The sequence below is a fragment of the Athalia rosae genome, chromosome 5, assembly GCF_917208135.1.
Source record: "Athalia rosae chromosome 5, iyAthRosa1.1, whole genome shotgun sequence".
Taxonomy (NCBI): domain Eukaryota; kingdom Metazoa; phylum Arthropoda; class Insecta; order Hymenoptera; family Athaliidae; genus Athalia; species Athalia rosae.
In genome coordinates this window covers 12,983,340-12,999,246 of record NC_064030.1, presented here as the reverse complement: position 1 = coordinate 12,999,246, position 15,907 = coordinate 12,983,340, and the positions used below count along the sequence as shown (strand labels likewise).

Below are 15,907 nucleotides of genomic sequence, written 5' to 3'. Positions count from 1 at the left end.
TCTTGTGTCCTTCAGTTGTCAATTACGAAAAAAGAAGGAATGCAATTATTCGTCAGCACTATTATGATCAACAGCCGCTTTATGCATGTAATAAAAATCCGAATGCATTTCGTAACGAGACATTCGTCAAATTTGAACGTCAGGTGAGTACAAAATAAAACCGTGCAGATTAAACGTATAGTTGAAGAAGAAAAAGAAGAAGAAAACTCAGACGACGGCGGAAATAATTCGTTTCCAACTTTTTAATTATTGAGCAAATCCAACGAAGACTTTTTGCCAAGCGAATTTTCTAGAGAACAAATGAAACTAAGACTGATCGATCGTTAAAAATCATCAAAATTGAGTCAGGTATTATCATCACTATCGTTATCATGGATCAATTCGACTACATTCATGGTTTTCATGATTGTTTGTACAATGTATGAGAAATTATTGAAAAACTTTTATATTTTTTGGCCATCTACTAATAACTTCATTTTTAAAAATAAAAATTTGAGTTTCTATGAGATCTCTACCTTCGGAGGTTGTAAAATCACCCTTTCCTCCCCCTCCTTTTTCCCGCCATTTTCAATGCGTTTACGGCCACCATTTACTTAATTCTAATCTCATCGATTCTGATTAACAGCATTAGTTTTCAAATTAAAGAAAAACAAAAAAAAAAACTAATCCATCCGTATGGTTACTCCATAAATTCAGAATTCGAAAATATATTAAAGATGTAAGATATGTAAGTGACGATTATAAATTTTTTGAAACTAAGAACGAACCCGAACGAGACGTTTAAGGGCTGGCCAATTACGGTCAGCCAAATTTACCGACAATTTTTACTCAAGATTCACGACGGACTCGCAGACGACGTAGCGACGTAACGTGCGGCCCCTAGGGCCCGTAATTAGGCAAGGGTGTGCAGCGCGAAGAAAACTTTTAGCGTGAAAAGCTTTCTTAAATATCCCAAGTTACGCGATATCCGGTATAAAGTACAGGAATTCATTAAATTTTAACCTCACCCACGTCCTTATGCGTTATATGAATTGAGCCGCGCCACCGCGCGCCTTAACGTACCCGCGGTATTGACGCTAAAAAATTCATCATCAAGAGAGGAGAACAAGCTCAGCTGTGACTCTCCTAACTTAAAACAGCTAAAAAGTTTCATTACTCTGGAAGATAAAAAATAAAATAAAACTTTTCGCTACCGAATTTAAATAAAAATGGCAAAAGAGGCTTTCTACGGAACGAATATTTCATGAATTCCGAAACAACCACGCGATGGTATTTCAATAGATCGGGAGAATATCGTTGCCTCGACGACTTAGTGACACAAAAGTGACGGAAAGTAGTTTCAAGTCGGGAGAAACTTTGTGTATAACAACGCTGTCAAATGAAGCGATGAAATTCCCGTCGAAATTGATTTGCGGGCCCATTACATTCGGCGCAGCTGTTGCGCTTCGATGAAATCATCCTCGCATCGCCCACGTACACTGGATGTGAAAAGATCAGCTGCTCGTGGAATCGAGGCTTCCGTTGAAAGTGCAGTGCAAGTGAAAGAGAAAGGACGCCCAGGCGGCGCGAGGCAAGGTAAACTACATCCAGACATCGCATCGACGTACGGGCCTTTGACCTTTTCTAATTCACGATAAGATCCTCCCTACCGCGCGTACAGCGGCGATGTTCGACGCGCGAAGGTGCCGGGATAGATTGCCGTACAACACAGACGTATGTGAGCGTAATAACCGAGCTGGGCGGCGTCTTCCTAGAGCAGGAGTTATAATTAGTCTAGATTAGTTTGATTATACCTTCGGGTTTTGTTGCTGTAAACGCCGCTCTTGGTTCGGGAAACCACGACACGTGCATAACCCCGGGGACTGTAACCGCCGCTGGGTTTTTGCCTCGCTCGGTTTTGTGCCACTCGTAACGATGCGACGGTCACGCTATTTCAATTCTCGATTAGTTCGTATCGTTGATCAGGATTTCACGAATCGCGGGACTCCACCTGGCGGCGAAACGTCTATTGGTCCAAGACGGTCGCCTTTGACGAGTGATGAAATACCATTCATGATCTACGAGACGTTGATACCCCCATTATGAGCAAAAACACGTCCAATTGATTTGGAATAGATACTAGTGGTGCGGAAAAAGGAAGCGAAGGACGCGATGTGCTTCGATTAGCAAGAACTAGAATTTTTCAGAGATTCTGTGACGACGGCGCTCACCTTATCAGGTAGCTAATAATTATTTTTTATTTTATTTCTGGAAATCAGAAATCTTTACGCCTTCGTTCATAGTTCTGTTTATCACTGACGTCAATTTTGCATCGAGTGCATGCGACTTCGCCGAGTAATAGGTATGGTAAAGTAAAACCTTATATTCCCTATTTTTCTCTATTTTTGAAAAAAGAACAATTCACGTCATCTGATTATTTCTGCTTGATATTTTGTCGACATCCGGTTAGTACCGTGTGGACATTTTCCAACAATCCTCATGAGGCTTCGATCGTTTTGGCATGTGTTTCAGGTTTATTGCTACATCGTTGTTTTAGGTGACACTCGATATTTTTTATATGCGGTATGTAATTCATAGTTGATTCTGAATCACTCCGCGGCCAAGTTCATTTGGACAACTTTTCGTAGGCGGCGGCCCTTCTACACGAGAACAGATACCTCAGTAGTGATATAATTTTGATGAAAAAAATCGATTATCGACTCATCGTGCGACTAATTGCATGGTAATATCGGTGAAAGGTAGGATATCTTCAACAGTAGGCACGTGTACGTACAATTTATTATGTATTTATAAATAGATGTACATGGGATGACGCAATCCGACCCAACCTAAGTTAATCGAAGGGAAAGTTTTCTTTAATTTTTTTTAGGTAATTCAGATTTTAATGCATCGGACATCCCGATTGGATTCTATTCTGAGAAAATCAATTATATATAGGGAATTCCACGTTATTTCGACAAACCGAAAACACTAACCCTCTGCGATTCTTCCAGCGAATTTGTTTATGGTAGCTCTTGATTCGAAACACTTTTGTGATTTTTTTTCAAATCTTTGAGTTCAACCGTTTTTGTGTTATGAGTTTTTCAAAACTCAAAACAGCGCAGTAATTTATTTTTTTTTAAGAAAATCACGAAAATACTGTGGCCAACGACGACCATTTTTTACTCATGGAAAAACATGAAAAAGAATAATTTTTTTCGAAATTTTAAATTTCCCTTCCAAAATGAGTCAACAATTGACGTATTGGATAAAAAATGTTCGCGATGCCAAAAAATAAATAAATCAAAACAAAGGTTGAAAAGGTGAAAAAAAATAGAAAAAAACCTGTATACTTTTTTTCATAAGCGAGATATGTTCATTGTTGGCTACAGTCATTTTGAGAGCATTTTTATCAAAAAACGATCATAGCACTGTTTTAAGTTTCTGATTTTTCGAAAATTCCAAACTCAAAAACGGCCGGATAAACAGAATCAAACAAAAAGACAAAGAAGCGTTTTGAAGTGTGCTATCGAAAAAACAAAAACAAAAAAAAAAATCACTGGACAAATCGAAGAGGGTCACTGTTTTTGCTTCTTCGAGATGACGTGGAATTCCCCGTATACAATGTTGTGTGCGTGAATAAGATTCCGCAACGCATTCCATTGACAAAGTTACTACACTTATTGTGTGGTTCACGGGTCATTGACCAATAAAATGTTGTCGGGCTTTTTATAAATCGAATTGAACTTCGAGCTATACAAGGAACTATCGATTACGTCACGCGCTAACGTTCGCTCAGGCGGTTTTTCACCAAAATCTCAAATTACCTGTACATACAGCGAAGTAACGGATCTTTCTAATAGTGTACATGAGACATTCGATCTCAACAAAAATGCCTACTTTTGTGTAGTAATCGGTTGAAATTTGTTTTTTTTTTTTTTTCAAGGTCATTCTGGAATATCAATTGGTTATACCCAGTTGGGATCCATCGAATGGCGTTCCAAAGAGAACAGGAGAGAGAAAGAATAAACAATCGCGAAAGTCTACAGCTGCAATGGATCAATGAAATATTAAAAAAAAACACTTAGTCTCGGAAATAATCTAAAATACGTTTATAAATTTGAATTTATGGGAAGGAATTTTATGACGATGTAATAACGCTGGGCCATTCGGCCTCATTGTCAGTGCAGAAGCGAAAAGCGATGGTCATATACTTACAGTTAAGATTTATCGCAGAATGACAGCATCCGTTTCGTTTCGGTGCCCTAGATCATCACGGACGAATGAACGATATGAGGGGAAAGACAATAGCAAAAAATGCACGTACCGCGATATAAAGTTCCGATTATAGTTTTAATAGTATACAATTAGTTGACCGTGACTGCGACCTGCTCGACCGGGAAGCGATCGATCGATTTCAACCACCCGTGACTGAAACAGCCTAGCTGATGTATACGTGATTCCGCTCAGAAGGCTGAAAATAAGTTGGGGGCTTTCAGAGGGATGTTTGTAAACGAAATCTGTCCGCTTCACCCCGCTACACAACCACCAATGGCACGCAACTAATTTTCTCCTCTGAAATGTTTTTCGATCAAGGCCGCTCGACTGTAAGTTGACTGAAGTCGACTGTAGATTAGATCTTCCAGTGTGTCGTGAGAAATATTGTTGTAACTCGAAACGTGAGGAACTAATTCCTGACCTTTTTTTGTAAACTTAATTGCTTTATGGTGCCACATGGTGTGTAGTGAGTAAATTTCAGTACCGATATTCTAGAGACTCCATTTTGGTGATTTTCATCATGCGAATATCCTCTATTTTCATTTTGAAATCGAAAATTTCGTCGCATTTATTCATTTCAGACTAATACCATTTGTTTTTCGATTTCCGGAAATGACAAACCAACTCTATAAACAGTCGACACAAAACTCCGTTATGTACATTTTTCCTAGCTAGCCATAACTTCAAATTTTACTGTAAATATGATCTAGAATGATAATAGTTAATCAGATTTTCATTTGATTCAACAATCGGTCAGTTTTGCGAAATGAAGGTGGATTCTTCAACGTGATTTAGTATACACGGCGCTCGGAGCATTTATTAGCGACTCGAATGATTCTGTTCAAATTCAAGAACGCATATCCGAAAAATAATTCAAACCTAAATTCAGTTGCGTAACCATTACCTGAGGTCAAGAAGTTTGATAGTTTTCATCCAGAATTTTGTGCCCTATCCGATTCCAAAATCTAAAATATGACATTTGATTTGACTCAAAAAATTAACTCAACTTCGATTTGATCAAGATTGTGCAATGGAATGAATTATCTACCGCAGCGTCGTTCCGATTCTCTTCCAGAGAAACTAGAATTTTATTATTTTCAAATATTTTGATATCTTGCTCGGATTCCGCAAAAGTGTGAGTGCAGGAGTATTTTCAAACTCCGCAAAAACTTCCGGGGGTTGCAGAAAGTTGAATCAACGATTTTTCATTCATCCATAGACAACGTTAGAGAGTTATCATTCAAAACCGACGGAATGATGAACTCGAATGGAACAAAATAACGAAAAAGTTTCCTGTTCTTGGGAAAAGATTCTGGTTCACTCATGATTCGGCTGGTCACTTCTTGAGGTTGCTGGCAAGTTCGTCTTTTTTTTTTCAATCTTTTTTCAAAGTACTGAAAATTGCTCCGTTATTCGGTTCTATCGCATATTTTATCGTTTCGGTGGATCTACATGAAAACTCTAACCTCAAAAAAAGATTGATTCGAAAGTGATCACATCTAATTCACATCACGAACGAACGAGCGCGCGGTACCGAATGTCTCAAATCTCTCCAGAGCCGTGAGGGTGAGATTCCGACCATGGGTATGCTGTATCAAAATGCTCGCCTCGGCAGCTCCCACATGCCCCAGAAGTTTTTGCAGAGTAAGGTTAGGTTACACGCAACAAACTCGCAATCAATTGTTTCGGGTTCAGGGGGTTCCTGATGTAAAACAATCCGAGCTGTGAGTTACCGTAGCCAAATTTTTAGTAGAATCTGAGTTCGTTCGAAGGTGTTTCGCAAATATTTCTACTCGCAATCATCCGAAAACGACCATAACCTAATTTACAAGTACGTCGAAGATGCGAGACGTTAGAAAACCAGCGAAAATGGATTTCAATTTTAATCTCTTCCGGTTATTTGAGCAGATTAAAATATCCGGAGTTCTGATTGTGCAGAGTAATCAAGCGAGCCGATATCCTTCCGATAGGGTGGTGTAATATTAGCCGGAAATTCATTTAGTTATGTTACCGATATTCCAGCGTTCCAATTCCACTTCCCTACAACCTCCGTTCCACCACTACTTTTTTTCCCTCCCTCCACTTTCGTTATCTTCTTCGGCTATTATTACCCCATCGCCGCGCATCGATCGATATCTTTTGACCATCGCGAATCATTTTTCCCCATTTTACCGAAAAATCAAAATAAAATATCGGACATAAAGTTTCCACCTTCCGATATGACCTCACCAGATATCCATTTTTTAACGAAAGATTCGTGGGAATTTTGTCTTGAAAATAAAACGCTTTGTTTGAAATCTTTTGAACCTGCATATAACTAATTGGGAAAGGCAGAGGAAGAAAATATAGTGAGGGAAAGATCATTGTTCGAGTCGGCCTGTATTATTAGAATCAGTATAGAGCGAGCTTCTTGGGCGACCTTACCTTGTGATCTTTTATTCGGAATCTGGATTAATTAATCGCCTCGATATAATTAGTGTGAGTGAGATGCCTGTAGCCGGAATCCCTTTTTGTTATTCGATATAAAAATTCGTGTTCGGCAAATCCCTGGGTGATCGCAGTGTTTGCCGCTTCCGTATTTTGTCGGCTTCGCATCACTAATTAGATGTCCGCTAGATGAGATTTTTTTCCTTATTAATTACCTCCGAGACTAATTGAGCTACACGGTTTCCGGATGTTCAATTCTTTTGTACGATGTACGATGATTCGTGTTTTTTCGAATAAATACTCGGCTCGTATTTACGCGCAATTCGACGGTAATTAAATGAAACTTCCTCATACGTTCGTATCCAGCTTTTTCTTGTGTCAATTTTTATCGACGCTCATTAAAAGGACCTTCCGTCGGTCTCAGCGCTTGCGAAACCTCCATTCGGACCTTGGAAATTGCGAGATCGTTTTCGTGCCATCGGCAAACGATTACGAGAAATTTGAATCTTTTGAACGACGCGTAGGATCTACGCGGTGGTCGTTATGAAAACATCGAGCCAATCGGAGAAAGCGTTACGTCTCGTCCCCGTGACAAGTGACACGCGACCGTCGTTACCACGTAGGTAAATCAAGAACATGTATTAATTGTTGCATGATCTGGTCGTATAATATCAGATTGTAATTTCTACACATGCGGCGATTCGCGTACACGCCACCTGCGAACGACAGAAATGTCCGTTATTCAATCGGGGAATTTGTTAGAATCTAGAATTATACAAGTAGGTATATGCAAAACGTCGAGTAGGTGGTTCAAAACATTCTGAAAAGTGCAGCTTCAAATTCATTTTATCTATAAAGAAATAAAAAATATCACACATCAATTTTCTCTCAGACATTGAACAACAGCATTCGAATGAAAACCTAACTTCGAGTAGAGTGTGCTTGATGTAGATACAGCAGGTATTCACATTCTCACGAATGGAGAAAAATTAGGGGAAACCATAGATATATTGTCGTGAAACGAATTAGGAAGCGCAGAGATTGGCGTTTGGATAATTATCGACGCCATCGATGCATAGCATAGTCAGTTGTATTTCTTTGCCGAAGTACTTGAAGTTGTGACAAATTTCGACAAGTACACTGACAATGAGAAGTGGGCCTCCATTCCGAAGATTTCGAACACGTGGGAGAGACGCGGCAGTATAAACTACCTTGTCGCGGAAGGTTGGGAGGAGGAGTTCTTCTTTTTCATCTGAGGTATTTTTGAGGTATTATGGAACGTTCATTTTCGGTGAGGATGATGATATAATTATGAAACATGCATCTGCGTGACTCTGCAAGTTACCAGTTGAGTTTGTTGACTTTCCTTCCGCCCATTTTTTCGGATTGATGACTGCAATCGGCGCATCGAATTTGGAGCCCTCAATTCGAAGGTTCATAATTACAGAGACGAGAATGATAAAGCGGAAATTCACGAAAGGTTCGAAAGCTTAGAATATTCTGCGTCTGATAAGTCATTATCGAATTTCAAGAGAAAAACACACGGATAGTTACGACCAGCGCAAGGTCCGAAAACGTTGTCTTTTCGAAGTAACCCTCAGTAGGTTAAATTTGGAGCCTAACCACTCGTTGAAAAAGCATTCGAAGAATACGACGAAATTTCGAAGATGTTCTTGAAAGATTTGTCAAAAGGATCCCCTTTGAAAATAACAAATATGTTAATGAACATGGCACCCAGGTGCATTGGTGGAGTACAGAGAGACGATCTTGGAAGCATTGAAAAACCGGTGCATTCGGCATGGTATGGCCGTTGCCGAAAGAATAAGACGACTGCTTCCAGAGAGCGCGAGTTATTCGTCTTTTTGGCTTTGAATCATATTCGAAAAACTCCAAAAAAGAGATGCCAACGGCACGCGGTGTTCCCAAGCGGTCACCCATCCAAGTACTAACCGCGCCCAATGCTGCTTAACTTCGGTGATCGGACGAGAACCGGTGCATTCAGCATGGTATGGCCGTTGCCGAAAGAATAAGACGACTGCTTCCAGAGAGCGCGAGTTATTCGTCTTTTTGGCTTTGAATCATATTCGAAAAACTCCAAAAAAGAGATGCCAACGGCACGCGGTGTTCCCAAGCGGTCACCCATCCAAGTACTAACCGCGCCCAATGCTGCTTAACTTCGGTGATCGGACGAGAACCGGTGCATTCAGCATGGTATGGCCGTTGCCGAAGGACAGTGATGACTGCGTCCCCAAAGCGCGAGTTATTCGTCTTTTTGGCTTTGAATCATATTCGAAAAACTCCAAAAAAGAGATGCCAACGGCACGCGGTGTTCCCAAGCGGTCACCCATCCAAGTACTAACCGCGCCCAATGCTGCTTAACTTCGGTGATCGGACGAGAACCGGTGCATTCAGCATGGTATGGCCGTTGCCGAAGGACAGTGATGACTGCGTCCCCAAAGCGCGAGTTATTCGTCTTTTTGGCTTTGAATCATATTCGAAAAACTCCAAAAAAGAGATGCCAACGGCACGCGGTGTTCCCAAGCGGTCACCCATCCAAGTACTAACCGCGCCCAATGCTGCTTAACTTCGGTGATCGGACGAGAACCGGTGCATTCAGCATGGTATGGCCGTTGCCGAAGGACAGTGATGACTGCGTCCCCAAAGCGCGAGTTATTCGTCTTTTTGGCTTTGAATCATATTCGAAAAACTCCAAAAAAGAGATGCCAACGGCACGCGGTGTTCCCAAGCGGTCACCCATCCAAGTACTAACCGCGCCCAATGCTGCTTAACTTCGGTGATCGGACGAGAACCGGTGCATTCAGCATGGTATGGCCGTTGCCGAAGGACAGTGATGACTGCGTCCCCAAAGCGCGAGTTATTCGTCTTTTTGGCTTTGAATCATATTCGAAAAACTCCAAAAAAGAGATGCCAACGGCACGCGGTGTTCCCAAGCGGTCACCCATCCAAGTACTAACCGCGCCCAATGCTGCTTAACTTCGGTGATCGGACGAGAACCGGTGCATTCAGCATGGTATGGCCGTTGCCGAAGGACAGTGATGACTGCGTCCCCAAAGCGCGAGTTATTCGTCTTTTTGGCTTTGAATCATATTCGAAAAACTCCAAAAAAGAGATGCCAACGGCACGCGGTGTTCCCAAGCGGTCACCCATCCAAGTACTAACCGCGCCCAATGCTGCTTAACTTCGGTGATCGGACGAGAACCGGTGCATTCAGCATGGTATGGCCGTTGCCGAAGGACAGTGATGACTGCGTCCCCAAAGCGCGAGTTATTCGTCTTTTTGGCTTTGAATCATATTCGAAAAACTCCAAAAAAGAGATGCCAACGGCACGCGGTGTTCCCAAGCGGTCACCCATCCAAGTACTAACCGCGCCCAATGCTGCTTAACTTCGGTGATCGGACGAGAACCGGTGCATTCAGCATGGTATGGCCGTTGCCGAAGGACAGTGATGACTGCGTCCCCAAAGCGCGAGTTATTCGTCTTTTTGGCTTTGAATCATATTCGAAAAACTCCAAAAAAGAGATGCCAACGGCACGCGGTGTTCCCAAGCGGTCACCCATCCAAGTACTAACCGCGCCCAATGCTGCTTAACTTCGGTGATCGGACGAGAACCGGTGCATTCAGCATGGTATGGCCGTTGCCGAAGGACAGTGATGACTGCGTCCCCAAAGCGCGAGTTATTCGTCTTTTTGGCTTTGAATCATATTCGAAAAACTCCAAAAAAGAGATGCCAACGGCACGCGGTGTTCCCAAGCGGTCACCCATCCAAGTACTAACCGCGCCCAATGCTGCTTAACTTCGGTGATCGGACGAGAACCGGTGCATTCAGCATGGTATGGCCGTTGCCGAAGGACAGTGATGACTGCGTCCCCAAAGCGCGAGTTATTCGTCTTTTTGGCTTTGAATCATATTCGAAAAACTCCAAAAAAGAGATGCCAACGGCACGCGGTGTTCCCAAGCGGTCACCCATCCAAGTACTTACCGCGCCCAATGCTGCTTAACTTCGGTGATCGGACGAGAACCGGTGCATTCAGCATGGTATGGCCGTTGCCGAAGGACAGTGATGACTGCGTCCCCAAAGCGCGAGTTATTCGTCTTTTTGGCTTTGAATCATATTCGAAAAACTCCAAAAGAGAGATGCCAACGGCACGCGGTGTTCCCAAGCGGTCACCCATCCAAGTACTTACCGCGCCCAATGCTGCTTAACTTCGGTGATCGGACGAGAACCGGTGCATTCAGCATGGTATGGCCGTTGCCGAAGGACAGTGATGACTGCGTCCCCAAAGCGCGAGTTATTCGTCTTCTTGGCTTTGAATCATATTCGAAAAACTCCAAAAAAGAGATGCCAACGGCACGCGGTGTTCCCAAGCGGTCACCCATCCAAGTACTAACCGCGCCCAATGCTGCTTAACTTCGGTGATCGGACGAGAACCGGTGCATTCAGCATGGTATGGCCGTTGCCGAAGGACAGTGATGACTGCGTCCCCAAAGCGCGAGTTATTCGTCTTTTTGGCTTTGAATCATATTCGAAAAACTCCAAAAAAGAGATGCCAACGGCACGCGGTGTTCCCAAGCGGTCACCCATCCAAGTACTAACCGCGCCCAATGCTGCTTAACTTCGGTGATCGGACGAGAACCGGTGCATTCAGCATGGTATGGCCGTTGCCGAAGGACAGTGATGACTGCGTCCCCAAAGCGCGAGTTATTCGTCTTTTTGGCTTTGAATCATATTCGAAAAACTCCAAAAAAGAGATGCCAACGGCACGCGGTGTTCCCAAGCGGTCACCCATCCAAGTACTAACCGCGCCCAATGCTGCTTAACTTCGGTGATCGGACGAGAACCGGTGCATTCAGCATGGTATGGCCGTTGCCGAAGGACAGTGATGACTGCGTCCCCAAAGCGCGAGTTATTCGTCTTTTTGGCTTTGAATCATATTCGAAAAACTCCAAAAAAGAGATGCCAACGGCACGCGGTGTTCCCAAGCGGTCACCCATCCAAGTACTAACCGCGCCCAATGCTGCTTAACTTCGGTGATCGGACGAGAACCGGTGCATTCAGCATGGTATGGCCGTTGCCGAAGGACAGTGATGACTGCGTCCCCAAAGCGCGAGTTATTCGTCTTTTTGGCTTTGAATCATATTCGAAAAACTCCAAAAAAGAGATGCCAACGGCACGCGGTGTTCCCAAGCGGTCACCCATCCAAGTACTAACCGCGCCCAATGCTGCTTAACTTCGGTGATCGGACGAGAACCGGTGCATTCAGCATGGTATGGCCGTTGCCGAAGGACAGTGATGACTGCGTCCCCAAAGCGCGAGTTATTCGTCTTTTTGGCTTTGAATCATATTCGAAAAACTCCAAAAAAGAGATGCCAACGGCACGCGGTGTTCCCAAGCGGTCACCCATCCAAGTACTAACCGCGCCCAATGCTGCTTAACTTCGGTGATCGGACGAGAACCGGTGCATTCAGCATGGTATGGCCATTGCCGAAGGACAGTGATGACTGCGTCCCCAAAGCGCGAGTTATTCGTCTTTTTGGCTTTGAATCATATTCGAAAAACTCCAAAAAAGAGATGCCAACGGCACGCGGTGTTCCCAAGCGGTCACCCATCCAAGTACTAACCGCGCCCAATGCTGCTTAACTTCGGTGATCGGACGAGAACCGGTGCATTCAGCATGGTATGGCCGTTGCCGAAGGACAGTGATGACTGCGTCCCCAAAGCGCGAGTTATTCGTCTTTTTGGCTTTGAATCATATTCGAAAAACTCCAAAAAAGAGATGCCAACGGCACGCGGTGTTCCCAAGCGGTCACCCATCCAAGTACTAACCGCGCCCAATGCTGCTTAACTTCGGTGATCGGACGAGAACCGGTGCATTCAGCATGGTATGGCCGTTGCCGAAGGACAGTGATGACTGCGTCCCCAAAGCGCGAGTTATTCGTCTTTTTGGCTTTGAATCATATTCGAAAAACTCCAAAAAAGAGATGATGCCAACGGCACGCGGTGTTCCCAAGCGGTCACCCATCCAAGTACTAACCGCGCCCAATGCTGCTTAACTTCGGTGATCGGACGCGAACCGGTGCATTCAGCATGGTATGGCCGTTGCCGAAGGACAGTGATGACTGCGTCCCCAAAGCGCGAGTTATTCGTCTTTTTGGCTTTGAATCATATTCGAAAAACTCCAAAAAAGAGATGCCAACGGCACGCGGTGTTCCCAAGCGGTCACCCATCCAAGTACTAACCGCGCCCAATGCTGCTTAACTTCGGTGATCGGACGAGAACCGGTGCATTCAGCATGGTATGGCCGTTGCCGAAAGAATAAGACGACTGCTTCCAGAGAGCGCGAGTTATTCGTCTTTTTGGCTTTGAATCATATTCGAAAAACTCCAAAAAAGAGATGCCGACGGCACGCGGTGTTCCCAAGCGGTCACCCATCCAAGTACTAACCGCGCCTAATGCTGCTTAACTTCGGTGATCGGACGAGAACCGGTGCATTCAGCATGGTATGGCCGTTGCCGAAGGACAGTGATGACTGCGTCCCCAAAGCGCGAGTTATTCGTCTTTTTGGCTTTGAATCATATTCGAAAAACTCCAAAAAAGAGATGCCAACGGCACGCGGTGTTCCCAAGCGGTCACCCATCCAAGTACTAACCGCGCCTAATGCTGCTTAACTTCGGTGATCGGACGAGAACCGGTGCATTCAGCATGGTATGGCCGTTGCCGAAAGAATAAGACGACTGCTTCCAGAGAGCGCGAGTTATTCGTCTTTTTGGCTTTGAATCATATTCGAAAAACTCCAAAAAAGAGATGCCAACGGCACGCGGTGTTCCCAAGCGGTCACCCATCCAAGTACTAACCGCGCCCAATGCTGCTTAACTTCGGTGATCGGACGAGAACCGGTGCATTCAGCATGGTATGGCCGTTGCCGAAGGACAGTGATGACTGCTTCCCCAAAGCGCGAGTTATTCGTCTTTTTGGCTTTGAATCATATTCGAAAAACTCCAAAAGAGAGATGCCAACGGCACGCGGTGTTCCCAAGCGGTCACCCATCCAAGTACTAACCGCGCCCAATGCTGCTTAACTTCGGTGATCGGACGAGAACCGGTGCATTCAGCATGGTATGGCCGTTGCCGAAGGACAGTGATGACTGCGTCCCCAAAGCGCGAGTTATTCGTCTTCTTGGCTTTGAATCATATTCGAAAAACTCCAAAAAAGAGATGCCAACGGCACGCGGTGTTCCCAAGCGGTCACCCATCCAAGTACTAACCGCGCCCAATGCTGCTTAACTTCGGTGATCGGACGAGAACCGGTGCATTCAGCATGGTATGGCCGTTGCCGAAAGAATAAGACGACTGCTTCCAGAGAGCGCGAGTTATTCGTCTTTTTGGCTTTGAATCATATTCGAAAAACTCCAAAAAAGAGATGCCAACGGCACGCGGTGTTCCCAAGCGGTCACCCATCCAAGTACTAACCGCGCCCAATGCTGCTTAACTTCGGTGATCGGACGAGAACCGGTGCATTCAGCATGGTATGGCCGTTGCCGAAGGACAGTGATGACTGCGTCCCCAAAGCGCGAGTTATTCGTCTTTTTGGCTTTGAATCATATTCGAAAAACTCCAAAAAAGAGATGCCAACGGCACGCGGTGTTCCCAAGCGGTCACCCATCCAAGTACTAACCGCGCCCAATGCTGCTTAACTTCGGTGATCGGACGAGAACCGGTGCATTCAGCATGGTATGGCCGTTGCCGAAGGACAGTGATGACTGCGTCCCCAAAGCGCGAGTTATTCGTCTTTTTGGCTTTGAATCATATTCGAAAAACTCCAAAAGAGAGATGCCAACGGCACGCGGTGTTCCCAAGCGGTCACCCATCCAAGTACTTACCGCGCCCAATGCTGCTTAACTTCGGTGATCGGACGAGAACCGGTGCATTCAGCATGGTATGGCCGTTGCCGAAGGACAGTGATGACTGCGTCCCCAAAGCGCGAGTTATTCGTCTTCTTGGCTTTGAATCATATTCGAAAAACTCCAAAAAAGAGATGCCAACGGCACGCGGTGTTCCCAAGCGGTCACCCATCCAAGTACTAACCGCGCCCAATGCTGCTTAACTTCGGTGATCGGACGAGAACCGGTGCATTCAGCATGGTATGGCCGTTGCCGAAGGACAGTGATGACTGCGTCCCCAAAGCGCGAGTTATTCGTCTTCTTGGCTTTGAATCATATTCGAAAAACTCCAAAAAAGAGATGCCAACGGCACGCGGTGTTCCCAAGCGGTCACCCATCCAAGTACTAACCGCGCCCAATGCTGCTTAACTTCAGTGATCGGACGAGAACCGGTGCATTCAGCATGGTATGGCCGTTGCCGAAGGACAGTGATGACTGCGTCCCCAAAGCGCGAGTTATTCGTCTTTTTGGCTTTGAATCATATTCGAAAAACTCCAAAAAAGAGATGCCAACGGCACGCGGTGTTCCCAAGCGGTCACCCATCCAAGTACTAACCGCGCCCAATGCTGCTTAACTTCGGTGATCGGACGAGAACCGGTGCATTCAGCATGGTATGGCCGTTGCCGAAGGACAGTGATGACTGCGTCCCCAAAGCGCGAGTTATTCGTCTTTTTGGCTTTGAATCATATTCGAAAAACTCCAAAAAAGAGATGCCAACGGCACGCGGTGTTCCCAAGCGGTCACCCATCCAAGTACTAACCGCGCCCAATGCTGCTTAACTTCAGTGATCGGACGAGAACCGGTGCATTCAGCATGGTATGGCCGTTGCCGAAGGACAGTGATGACTGCGTCCCCAAAGCGCGAGTTATTCGTCTTTTTGGCTTTGAATCATATTCGAAAAACTCCAAAAAAGAGATGCCAACGGCACGCGGTGTTCCCAAGCGGTCACCCATCCAAGTACTAACCGCGCCCAATGCTGCTTAACTTCAGTGATCGGACGAGAACCGGTGCATTCAGCATGGTATGGCCGTTGCCGAAGGACAGTGATGACTGCGTCCCCAAAGCGCGAGTTATTCGTCTTTTTGGCTTTGAATCATATTCGAAAAACTCCAAAAAAGAGATGCCAACGGCACGCGGTGTTCCCAAGCGGTCACCCATCCAAGTACTAACCGCGCCCAATGCTGCTTAACTTCGGTGATCGGACGAGAACCGGTGCATTCAGCATGGTATGGCCGTTGCCGAAGGACAGTGATGACTGCGTCCCC

General features: G+C 45.1%; 36 non-coding genes across 36 annotated transcripts; all 36 read right to left on the bottom strand.

Moving 5' to 3' along the window:
* Positions 1–8,585: 8,585 nt before the first annotated feature.
* LOC112694996 lies at positions 8,586–8,704 on the bottom strand. Its single transcript, XR_007278726.1, has one exon. It is a non-coding gene; the product is annotated as a 5S ribosomal RNA (ribosomal RNA).
* An 86-nt stretch (positions 8,705–8,790) lies between these two features.
* On the bottom strand, positions 8,791–8,909 carry LOC125501195. The gene has a single exon (XR_007278725.1). It is a non-coding gene; the product is annotated as a 5S ribosomal RNA (ribosomal RNA).
* An 86-nt stretch (positions 8,910–8,995) lies between these two features.
* On the bottom strand, positions 8,996–9,114 carry LOC125501194. The gene has a single exon (XR_007278724.1). It is a non-coding gene; the product is annotated as a 5S ribosomal RNA (ribosomal RNA).
* Positions 9,115–9,200: 86 nt separating this feature from the next.
* Positions 9,201–9,319, bottom strand: LOC125501192. The gene has a single exon (XR_007278723.1). It is a non-coding gene; the product is annotated as a 5S ribosomal RNA (ribosomal RNA).
* Positions 9,320–9,405: 86 nt separating this feature from the next.
* On the bottom strand, positions 9,406–9,524 carry LOC125501191. The gene has a single exon (XR_007278722.1). It is a non-coding gene; the product is annotated as a 5S ribosomal RNA (ribosomal RNA).
* An 86-nt stretch (positions 9,525–9,610) lies between these two features.
* Positions 9,611–9,729, bottom strand: LOC125501190. Its single transcript, XR_007278721.1, has one exon. It is a non-coding gene; the product is annotated as a 5S ribosomal RNA (ribosomal RNA).
* An 86-nt stretch (positions 9,730–9,815) lies between these two features.
* LOC125501189 lies at positions 9,816–9,934 on the bottom strand. The gene has a single exon (XR_007278720.1). It is a non-coding gene; the product is annotated as a 5S ribosomal RNA (ribosomal RNA).
* An 86-nt stretch (positions 9,935–10,020) lies between these two features.
* On the bottom strand, positions 10,021–10,139 carry LOC125501188. Its single transcript, XR_007278719.1, has one exon. It is a non-coding gene; the product is annotated as a 5S ribosomal RNA (ribosomal RNA).
* An 86-nt stretch (positions 10,140–10,225) lies between these two features.
* LOC125501187 lies at positions 10,226–10,344 on the bottom strand. Its single transcript, XR_007278718.1, has one exon. It is a non-coding gene; the product is annotated as a 5S ribosomal RNA (ribosomal RNA).
* Positions 10,345–10,430: 86 nt separating this feature from the next.
* On the bottom strand, positions 10,431–10,549 carry LOC125501186. Its single transcript, XR_007278717.1, has one exon. It is a non-coding gene; the product is annotated as a 5S ribosomal RNA (ribosomal RNA).
* Positions 10,550–10,635: 86 nt separating this feature from the next.
* LOC125501208 lies at positions 10,636–10,754 on the bottom strand. The gene has a single exon (XR_007278740.1). It is a non-coding gene; the product is annotated as a 5S ribosomal RNA (ribosomal RNA).
* Positions 10,755–10,840: 86 nt separating this feature from the next.
* Positions 10,841–10,959, bottom strand: LOC125501206. The gene has a single exon (XR_007278738.1). It is a non-coding gene; the product is annotated as a 5S ribosomal RNA (ribosomal RNA).
* Positions 10,960–11,045: 86 nt separating this feature from the next.
* On the bottom strand, positions 11,046–11,164 carry LOC125501185. Its single transcript, XR_007278716.1, has one exon. It is a non-coding gene; the product is annotated as a 5S ribosomal RNA (ribosomal RNA).
* Positions 11,165–11,250: 86 nt separating this feature from the next.
* Positions 11,251–11,369, bottom strand: LOC125501184. Its single transcript, XR_007278715.1, has one exon. It is a non-coding gene; the product is annotated as a 5S ribosomal RNA (ribosomal RNA).
* Positions 11,370–11,455: 86 nt separating this feature from the next.
* On the bottom strand, positions 11,456–11,574 carry LOC125501183. Its single transcript, XR_007278714.1, has one exon. It is a non-coding gene; the product is annotated as a 5S ribosomal RNA (ribosomal RNA).
* Positions 11,575–11,660: 86 nt separating this feature from the next.
* Positions 11,661–11,779, bottom strand: LOC125501182. Its single transcript, XR_007278713.1, has one exon. It is a non-coding gene; the product is annotated as a 5S ribosomal RNA (ribosomal RNA).
* Positions 11,780–11,865: 86 nt separating this feature from the next.
* LOC125501181 lies at positions 11,866–11,984 on the bottom strand. The gene has a single exon (XR_007278712.1). It is a non-coding gene; the product is annotated as a 5S ribosomal RNA (ribosomal RNA).
* Positions 11,985–12,070: 86 nt separating this feature from the next.
* Positions 12,071–12,189, bottom strand: LOC125501211. The gene has a single exon (XR_007278743.1). It is a non-coding gene; the product is annotated as a 5S ribosomal RNA (ribosomal RNA).
* Positions 12,190–12,275: 86 nt separating this feature from the next.
* On the bottom strand, positions 12,276–12,394 carry LOC125501180. Its single transcript, XR_007278711.1, has one exon. It is a non-coding gene; the product is annotated as a 5S ribosomal RNA (ribosomal RNA).
* An 86-nt stretch (positions 12,395–12,480) lies between these two features.
* LOC125501179 lies at positions 12,481–12,599 on the bottom strand. Its single transcript, XR_007278710.1, has one exon. It is a non-coding gene; the product is annotated as a 5S ribosomal RNA (ribosomal RNA).
* Positions 12,600–12,688: 89 nt separating this feature from the next.
* LOC125501213 lies at positions 12,689–12,807 on the bottom strand. Its single transcript, XR_007278745.1, has one exon. It is a non-coding gene; the product is annotated as a 5S ribosomal RNA (ribosomal RNA).
* An 86-nt stretch (positions 12,808–12,893) lies between these two features.
* LOC125501178 lies at positions 12,894–13,012 on the bottom strand. The gene has a single exon (XR_007278709.1). It is a non-coding gene; the product is annotated as a 5S ribosomal RNA (ribosomal RNA).
* Positions 13,013–13,098: 86 nt separating this feature from the next.
* Positions 13,099–13,217, bottom strand: LOC125501233. Its single transcript, XR_007278766.1, has one exon. It is a non-coding gene; the product is annotated as a 5S ribosomal RNA (ribosomal RNA).
* An 86-nt stretch (positions 13,218–13,303) lies between these two features.
* On the bottom strand, positions 13,304–13,422 carry LOC125501227. Its single transcript, XR_007278759.1, has one exon. It is a non-coding gene; the product is annotated as a 5S ribosomal RNA (ribosomal RNA).
* An 86-nt stretch (positions 13,423–13,508) lies between these two features.
* LOC125501177 lies at positions 13,509–13,627 on the bottom strand. The gene has a single exon (XR_007278708.1). It is a non-coding gene; the product is annotated as a 5S ribosomal RNA (ribosomal RNA).
* An 86-nt stretch (positions 13,628–13,713) lies between these two features.
* Positions 13,714–13,832, bottom strand: LOC125501176. The gene has a single exon (XR_007278707.1). It is a non-coding gene; the product is annotated as a 5S ribosomal RNA (ribosomal RNA).
* An 86-nt stretch (positions 13,833–13,918) lies between these two features.
* Positions 13,919–14,037, bottom strand: LOC125501175. The gene has a single exon (XR_007278706.1). It is a non-coding gene; the product is annotated as a 5S ribosomal RNA (ribosomal RNA).
* An 86-nt stretch (positions 14,038–14,123) lies between these two features.
* LOC125501174 lies at positions 14,124–14,242 on the bottom strand. The gene has a single exon (XR_007278705.1). It is a non-coding gene; the product is annotated as a 5S ribosomal RNA (ribosomal RNA).
* Positions 14,243–14,328: 86 nt separating this feature from the next.
* LOC125501173 lies at positions 14,329–14,447 on the bottom strand. Its single transcript, XR_007278704.1, has one exon. It is a non-coding gene; the product is annotated as a 5S ribosomal RNA (ribosomal RNA).
* Positions 14,448–14,533: 86 nt separating this feature from the next.
* Positions 14,534–14,652, bottom strand: LOC125501205. The gene has a single exon (XR_007278737.1). It is a non-coding gene; the product is annotated as a 5S ribosomal RNA (ribosomal RNA).
* Positions 14,653–14,738: 86 nt separating this feature from the next.
* On the bottom strand, positions 14,739–14,857 carry LOC125501276. The gene has a single exon (XR_007278809.1). It is a non-coding gene; the product is annotated as a 5S ribosomal RNA (ribosomal RNA).
* An 86-nt stretch (positions 14,858–14,943) lies between these two features.
* On the bottom strand, positions 14,944–15,062 carry LOC125501222. The gene has a single exon (XR_007278754.1). It is a non-coding gene; the product is annotated as a 5S ribosomal RNA (ribosomal RNA).
* An 86-nt stretch (positions 15,063–15,148) lies between these two features.
* On the bottom strand, positions 15,149–15,267 carry LOC125501275. The gene has a single exon (XR_007278808.1). It is a non-coding gene; the product is annotated as a 5S ribosomal RNA (ribosomal RNA).
* An 86-nt stretch (positions 15,268–15,353) lies between these two features.
* Positions 15,354–15,472, bottom strand: LOC125501221. The gene has a single exon (XR_007278753.1). It is a non-coding gene; the product is annotated as a 5S ribosomal RNA (ribosomal RNA).
* An 86-nt stretch (positions 15,473–15,558) lies between these two features.
* On the bottom strand, positions 15,559–15,677 carry LOC125501220. Its single transcript, XR_007278752.1, has one exon. It is a non-coding gene; the product is annotated as a 5S ribosomal RNA (ribosomal RNA).
* Positions 15,678–15,763: 86 nt separating this feature from the next.
* LOC125501274 lies at positions 15,764–15,882 on the bottom strand. Its single transcript, XR_007278807.1, has one exon. It is a non-coding gene; the product is annotated as a 5S ribosomal RNA (ribosomal RNA).
* Between the last annotated feature and the right edge of the window lie 25 nt (positions 15,883–15,907).